The sequence below is a fragment of the Octopus bimaculoides genome, chromosome 9, assembly GCF_001194135.2.
Source record: "Octopus bimaculoides isolate UCB-OBI-ISO-001 chromosome 9, ASM119413v2, whole genome shotgun sequence".
Taxonomy (NCBI): Eukaryota; Metazoa; Mollusca; class Cephalopoda; order Octopoda; family Octopodidae; genus Octopus; species Octopus bimaculoides.
Genome location: NC_068989.1, coordinates 8810474 through 8819699, shown reverse-complemented (window position 1 = coordinate 8819699; position 9226 = coordinate 8810474). Strand labels below are relative to the sequence as shown.

At 36.9% G+C, this 9226-nt stretch overlaps 1 protein-coding gene across 1 annotated transcript in view; it reads right to left on the bottom strand.

The window, feature by feature from the left end:
• LOC106882137 (neuronal acetylcholine receptor subunit alpha-7) overlaps positions 1 to 9226 on the bottom strand; it is a 612265-nt gene that overhangs the window by 63196 nt on the left and 539843 nt on the right. The window lies entirely within an intron of this gene.

The following is a 9226-nucleotide window of genomic DNA, read 5'->3' as shown; positions in this document are numbered from 1 at the left end:
CTACATCGACCCCCTCCCCACCACGAAGTGGCTGGCCTTGTTGCCAAAACTTGAAACCAGTATTAAGATAGAGTACAACGAAGTAATACTGATTTGAAATTTTTGCACAAGATTAGTAATTTCGGAGGAGTGAGTGATCAACTGGTATTTATTTTATCGACCCCGAAAGGCTGAAAGGTAAAGTTGACCTCGGCAGAATTTGAACTCAGAACGTAAAGACGGACGAAATTGCGCTAAGCCTTATATCCTGACCACTAGGGCACGTGGCCTCTCCCTATCTTCCTCCTTTATCCTACAATGAAATAAGTACCAGTTGATCACTGGGGTCGATGTAATCAAATTACTCACTCCTCCGAAATTACTAATCTTGTTCAAAAATTTCAAATCAATATTCCGGAACAGACCAGGCAGTCAATCGACACCTCGAATCTCTCCGACAACGTCGTCGCTTTTGCCCACCCGCTAGCCGTATATAGAATACCAATGGATTACTTCCATCGAACGCATTGGGCAACTGTCAGAGGGCTCTGAACGCTTGACGTCATCCCAGAGGCAGAGTATCGTGTTGTAGTCTTTGCTTGATCCAGGATTGTAGCTCCGTCACAGAGACGAGCTGTGAAAATATCCATCTGACAAACGGCCAATGACTGCATTGCTAGCAGACGCAGGGCCGTCACTTTCTGACGACACTCTAGGTGTTGATAACGATGTCGATACCATTGCTGTTATTGTGATTGGGGTGTTAGCAATCAAACGTTTTCATTCTCTTGAGAGAATAAAGCTTTGGTGTTTGATGTTACTGCATATGTAGCATTTGGGCCCCTACCGTTCACCACAATTCTTATAGTAGCCTAATCTCTCAAATAAAATAGGATGAAGATCTGCAGATTTATCAAGTTTGAAAAGCATCTGTCCCCACCAATTTGAATCCCCATTTCTTGTAGTAGACTGGTTTTACTAGTAGACTGGTCCCAAAATTGCATATATCTCATTTTCTTTCAAAATCATCAATTAGAAGGCGTTGTGTGTAATCTTGGTGACGCCAGTGATAAATAGTCATCGCAACAATATAAGAACACAAAGAGAACACCATGGCAATAACACCGTCCCATATTCCTTCCCGTTTTCGACATGGCGCATGGCACATGGCGCATGGCACATGGCGCATGGCACATGGCGCATGGCACATGGCGCATGGTGCCCAATGCACCCTTTATACGTTTGCAGTAGGGCTAGCAACTCTGTTCACGCGCCTGTAGTGAGTGGTCCTTTTTGCTAGACATAGCAACCAAATGCCCTTCAAAAGCACACCACACTGTCTTAAAAACGACGCATAATATAATATAGTTTTAAAGAGCCCTCCCCCCATTTAAAAAAAGACGGTATGCTCACGAATGAAGTACTTTTGATCATAAGCCTGTTTACTTGGAAATGACCTGCGGTTAAACAGCAGCAAAAACAATAACTGTTGCAGCAATATGATTTCAACACAGCACTATCAATATGAACAGATTTATATCAATGATTCTCAATGTTAAAACGAACGTTCTATTTAGTTTGATGTTGCCCTCGTCTGGATTTAAACTCACTAAACCATTTAATCCATCCATTCAACCATCCATTCATCCTCTCTACAATATTTTTCGAACGCCCATTACATTTTAACATCTGACATCAAATAAAGAAATCCTTTTTTTTTTTTTCATTTTTAAACTATCAGCTTTATCTCATTTAAATCCGAACACTATAAAATACCAGCAACAACATCACAAACCCCGACCCCACCAAACAAACCCAAAACCGCCAACACTCGCTAACATCACTAACATAATTACTACTGCCAATCACGGTATCACCCCATCGCCACCACTACTACTACTACTACTACTACTACTACTACCACTACTACTATCAGCGATAACTATAACACCAATATTACTGAGATCATCACCCAGGAGGAGAAAAGAATATCAACAACAGTATCAATATCCCCCCACCTACATCACCAGGTCCATGACCACCACCACCACCTCTAAGAATAACGACATGAATGAAACCACTTATCTGAAAGGTAGGTTAGTGGTTATCACAATGAAACAAAGCAAAACAAGAAATACAACATGGCTGCCAACGCATCAGCATTAACATATTATCTGTTACGATAACAGTATTTCCCCACCACGTTCAAGGGAGCATAGAACAAGGTCTTTCCTAAAGACCTAGGTTTACTGGATGCTGTGAGATAACCGTACATATTCATCATCAATACTAACAAATTTATCAATGAACGATATTAAAAGATGTTTCCTTCATCGATACATCGTAGCTTTTACTATCGTTATCTTTAATTATAATTTTCGCTTCTTTTTATTATAAATTTTTACTATATTTCAATATTTATGTTGTTATTGATTTTTTATTTTATTTTGTAGTTTCTGCGTGTTTCAAATATTGAATAATGAGTCTCAAGGTTAATTAACAAATTAGATATAAAAACAACAGGAAAATAAAATTGTTAAAGTGCCTCTTGGTTATGATTTATTTCGTATTTCCCCCCCCTTTCCTTAAATTGGTCACTACCACCCGTTATGCTCTTACTCAATCTCCGACTCCCCGAGTATCTTTCTCTTTCTACTACATAATTTGCATGACTGTGTGTGTGTGTGTGTTTATTTTCATTTTCTCTCTCTTCTCGTGTCACAAAATATAGCTGTACCAATGACATAAAATGGCCAATCAAGTTTTTTTTTTATTACATTTTGCATAAAAATAATTAAAATTTAATGACTCAGTATATTAGAGTAATTAATGAGTATGATTTGGTGTTCTTTGTTTGGTTGATTAGAAACACGAGGTTAATGAGAGCACTGGTGATAATGATAATAGTGATGATGACCCCAGTGATACAACGACAACAATGACAATGATGACGCTGATGATGACAATAGTAATTGATTTCTTTCAATTGCACAAAACGACAAATACAAATTTTGTATAATCGTTATAAACGACTTCTATACCTGGCAGATACTTATTTCTAAATCTCAGACGATCAACGGGAATGTTGGCCACGGCAACAAGATTTAAACTTAGAAATTCAAGGGACGTTACTAAATATGATGTAGCTAAATACTTCGAGTACATTTTGTCAAGGGCTCCACCAACTCTCTCGTCTGCCATTTTTATTAAGACGATAATAATAGTCTCAAAGCCCAACAATTTCGGATGAGGGGTTAATCGGTTACAGCGACCTCAGTACTCATGTTGAACCTCGGCGGAATTTGAACTCAGAACGTAGCGGCAGACGAAATACTGTTAAGCATTTTGCCCGGCGTGATAACGATTCCACCAGCTCACCGCCTTTTTTATTATTATTATTATTATTATTATTATTATTATTATTATTATTATAATAACAATCCTTTGTACTATAGGCACAAGGCCTGAAATTTTGGGGGCGGGCATAAGTCGATTGCATCGACTCCAGTACTCAACTGGTATTTAATTTATCACCCCCGAAAGTATGAAAGGCAAAGTCTCAACCTCAGCGGAATTTGAACTCAGACGAACGAAATGCCGCTAAGCATTGTGTCCGGTCTTCTGACAGTTCTACCAGCTTACTGTCTTGACAACAACAACAACAACATTAATTCTTTCTAATATAAACTCAAAGACTGAAACTTGGTGGAGGTTGTTAGTCGATGAAGCCAGTACTTGACTGTTACTGTATTTTATCGACTCCAAAATGATGGAAGCAAATTTTCGACGCGCTAACGATTTTACCAATCCGTTTTAGATACGTAATCTGCAGTTAAGATGATACTGTCTACCCTACTACATTACTGGTATTATATTGTATCGACATACAAAACATGAAAAACCAAAGCTGATCTCGGCGAGATTTGAACTCAGAACGTAAAGAGCCGGAACAAATAGCAATAGAATAATAGTAGAATGCAAATAACTTTTTTTTTGTGTGGGAATATCCAGTGGAACGTTGGATGTTATAAAACTCTTTCTTCATTCTACAAAAAAAAAAGAATTTATTTGCTGAGAAAGCTATAATGAATGTGTTTCATGAAACATTAATTTCGAATTTTTTCTGGAAACGATCCTCCAAATAAGAGAGGGAACACTTCCATCTAAGTGGTAATTATTATTGATATGTGAGATAAAGTAGGGAAGCTGGTAAAATCGTTACCGCGCCCGAGGAAAAAAAATGCTTAGTGCCTATTTTTTTTTCGGCTTTACTTTCTGAGTTTAAATTTCGACGAGGTTGACTTTGCCTTTCATCCTTTCGGAGTCGATAAAATAACTACCAATTGAGCACTGACATCGATGTAGTCAACTAGCTTCTTCCTTCCAAAATTTCAGGCCGTGTACCTTCAGTAGAGAGAATTTGCTTTTGAAAGTCTGAGGCAATCAGCCATATAGCGGCGTGTCATATTGAGCATAGATTCCACCTATTTCAGAATTTGCAGTTCTAGTCCACACTGGGCATATATATTCTGCAGTTGTCAAGCATTGCCCGAATGCTACTGTTCTGAGTGGTTTAGGACTTATACAGGGTGTCCACAAAGTCTGGGTACATGGGGATTAACACATGCTTTAAGAAATTATTATTTCTTATATTTAATTGTTTATGTTATGATTTTATTGACTCCAGGTACCCAGACTTTGTGGACACCCTGTACTATACAAGAAAGATGTTAACTTTTGCAGAATATCATTCTGTGTACTCACTTCGATTCATATTATTTTCTAAATGTTAGTCCATGCTTTGGTAACATACTGAAATGCTTAGTTCCTGGCAATGTTTTATCCTAGTTCAGTTCATAAGGTATTTAGCATTCAAGAGATTTAACGTTCTATTCGTCCCTTTGTACATTTGAAATACAGTAGCTTGTGTTTTGTTTTCAAAGAATTCGTAATTAAGTGTTTCTAGCTTATAATAATAATGTAGACTGATTAAAGCAGCACTTAGTTCTGATGTTGCTAAGCTTTTCCCTTTGGCGTGATATACATAGATAAATCATCGGTTGCGATAAAACATTTATATTGTAATAGTTAATTTGATAATTTCTACAGACGTTAAACAAGAATGGAGTCAATAAACTATCCCAAAGTACACCGTTTGTTAATTTTCGAATGCGACTCGTTATTCAGGATTACAAAGAAATATCTAATTCCTATCCTAACACCGATGAGTCACGTGGTTTGTTTTAATCGTATATCTTTTATTTTGTTTTCCACAATAAGCAGTGATTAACCTTATCTAAGTCGCAGTGAGATGAACAAAAACTGTTCTTGTGATTTTCATTTGTTCAAACCCATCTTGTATATATTCAGTGAGATTAAGCAGTTGGATTGTTGTTGATTTTCCAAGAGAGAATGTGGTTTGTTCTTTAATAAGGTGATATTCAATAATGGATGAAGTTCTGTTCAGAATTAATCACTGAGAAAGTTTGTGTGATAAAGGAAAGAAATCGGTCGGAACCTCTTTATGTGTGATTGATCTTTCCCGGGTTTGAGAAGAGCGATTACTCTAGCTTTCCTTCAAATCTTAGGTATTTTATGTATGAGGAGATAGTTGTCAGGTCCAAATTGAAGTCCAACATGATTTATTCGTTGCTTTCGGGGTTGTTATTATGGCTGATAATAATCATTTATTCAACCTTGTTGCTACAAAGAAATACAAAAGGCTCACTTTGCATTTCAACGGAGTTCGTAATAGCGGTGGTGGAATTAGTCGTAGTAGTAGCAGTAGTAGTGGTGGTGGTGATGGTAGTAGTTGTAGTAGTAGTAGTTGCATGACTGGATGCGTGAAGTATAAAGCCGTTGACAGTGAAAGTAGTTGCAATATTTATACAACGAAAAGGCGGCGAGTTGGCAGAAACGTTAGCACGCCGGGCGAAATGTTTAGCGGTATTTCGTCTGTCTTTATGTTCTGAGTTCAAATTCCGTCGAGGTCGACTTTGCCTTTCATCCTTTCGAAGGCCGATAAATTGCGTACTGGGGTTGATCTAATCGACTGGCTCCTTCCCCCAAAATTTCGTGCCTCGTGCCTGGAGTAGAAAGGGATATCTATACAACGGAAATAAGGCGGCGTGCTGGCTGAATCGGTAGGACGTCGGGCAAATTGCTTACGGCATTTCGTCCGCCTTTACGTCCGTCTTTACGTTCTGAGATCAAATTCCGTCGACCTCTACTTTGCCTTTCATCCTTTCGGAATCGATAAAATAAATACCAGTTGAGTACGGAGGTCGATGTAATCGACTTTCCTCCTCCCCCGATTCTACTGCCATTGTGCCAAAATTTGAAATCAATATTTATACACCGGAAACGACAGTTTGATTACCATCGCTATTACAACAGTCACAGCTACCACTAATCATTCCTTTTAATAAAATACATTTGTCTGCAGACAAGAAGGGGAAATAGTTTAAGTTTACTCCCTCTAATTTCATGAAGCACTGATAGCTTTAGATCTACTTTTTCTGAGTCACTGAAGCTAGGATATGAAAATAATAGCAAAGATTTTTCAATACACACACATGCACACAAAATTTATAGACGCACACAAAAAATACACACGTACACACACACAGAGTTTCAAATTAGAAAAATAATAATGGTTCCAAATTTTGCCAGAAAGGCAGTAATTTTTGAGGACGGTATGCGTCGATTACATCGATCTGATACTTAATTTATCGACCTCGAAAGGATGAAAGGCAAAAATCAACCTCGGCAGAATTTAAACTCAGAACGTAGCGAAAGACGAAATATCGCGAAGCATTTCGCCCGGCGTGCTAACGATTCTGCCAGGTCGCCGCCTTAATTAGATTAATAATAATAATAATAATATGATATGGTGATAACCTCATGAAACGATACTAAGAGTTATTGGGTTGGGGCATAATTATTGCGGCTTTTTTTCAACAAATTTTTTCAACAAAAACAATAACAATATTTAACAAAAACCTCTTTAAATGACGGTCAGACCGTCTGCCAAGCAAATGGGAAGCAGTAATTGAAATGGATGGTGAATATGCTCCGGAATAATCATTTAAAGATGTTTTTGTCGCATGTTGTTATTGTTTTTGTTGAATAAAATTTGTTGAAAAAAAGCAGCAATAATTATGCACCAACCCAATAATTGTTTAAGAAGAAATAAAAACAAAAACGTTAAAATTTTTATCAACGATTCATGAATGTGTAATGAAGAAACTCATTTTACAACGATATAGTTTCATGTTCAGTCCGACTGGGCCGCCCCTTGGGCAAGTTTTTTTATACTCTAGCCTCCGGTCAACCAATGCCTCGTTAGTGAACTTAGTAGACGGAAACTATGTGGAAGCCCGTCGTATACACACACACACACACACACACACACATGAATACATATATATTTATTTATGTGTTTGTGTGTGAGTCTTGACAGCTGGTGTTGATTTGTGTAAGGCCCGTAACTTAGAAGTTCAGCAAAAGAGCCCGACAAAATAAATATCTGATTTAACAATATTGGGATCAATTTCTTCGACTAAACCCTTCAAGGGGATATCCTAGCATGGCCGCCGTCCAATGATTGAAAAAAGTAAAGAAGCTAAAAAAAAAAAAATGGCTATGAGCTATAACCAATGTGTATCAGGCTTCCATTGCAAAAGCTAACTATATTCATATACAAGTTGAACGTGTTCTTTAAAAAATCTTCCCATTTTCGATTTTTGTACACTTTTGTCTTTTGCGTTATTTCTTTTTTCTCGTGGTACGTTTTCTGAAAATCTTATTTGGCAAAATTTCATTTTACTTTGACGAAATTATTTTGTGATAGATCTTCATTGATCGATTTGTTTACGACAGAATTATATTCAGAAACCATTTTGATATGAATAAACAAAAGGACAAGTAGGCAAGCGTATATATATATATATATAGAGAGAGAGAAATAGGTAGATTGACAGATAGGTGAGTATGAATACATATAGATTAAGAGATTACAGACAAATAGATAGGGGCAGGGATAGGTAATACGAATATTAATAAAAGACATATGGAAATATGAGCATATAGAGTTACAAACTGGAAAATAGACAAATACAGATCAATATATGCATATCTAAATATACGCATATGCATTCATATATATACGCATAAACATGCATACATACATAGACACACTGAGACAACTAAACGTATATTCATTTATAAATGTTCATGTATATATATTTATATATATATATATCTGCTCACTCACACACACATATATATCTATATCTATGTATACATACATCTACACATACATAAATACAAGCATACACCCGCTCACGTATACATGGCTGCGCCATTAGTCATCCGCATAACACATATAATGATGCGTCTATTGGCGGGTAAAATACTTGCACACAACCATCACATGACCTTGTTTCTTTTTGTTATTGAAAGGAAGGCATTCAGTTGTTTTAACATTATATATATATATATATATATATATATTATATAAAATTCATGGGTAAGGCCGGAACAATGCAAAATAAATTCTAACAAATCGCAAGAAAACATGCATATGAATTAATGGTGACTTACCCTGCATTCAGTATTTCAGGGTTATGCCCCCTCCCCCCTTTTCAGGAAGGGGGTTTATTTCGCATTGTTCCGGCCTTACCCACGAATTTCATATAATATATTCCACACAATGCTTTATACTAACTATTCCATTATACTAACTATTCCATTATACTAACTATTCCATTATAATAACTATTCCGTTACTAACTAGAGAGAAAGAGATAGAAGGAGAGTGAGAAGGAGAAGGAGAGGGAAAGAGAAGAATATCCCCAAGTACTTGGAAGGTTCTCTATTGATCATTAAAGGCGTAAAGTAAATGTTGAATATAAACCATGTTATTTTCCTCCCTACTGCTTCCCTACCATATTTCAGATGAAGGACTTACGTTCGAAACGTTATTTGTTTTTGTTTCAACGTGACATTCTATAACGTTTATTATATTTCATCTTATGTTCCATGCTTCCATTTATCTTTTGGTTATATTCTCTAAATATGGACATATAGCGTATGAGTGGCTGTGTGGTAAAAAGCTTACTTCCCAACAACATGGTTCCGCGTTCAGTCCCACTGTGTGGCGCGTTGGGAAAGTGTCTTCTACTATAGCCACAGGCCGACCAAATCCTTGTGAGTGTATTTCGTGGACAGGAATTATAAGAAGCCC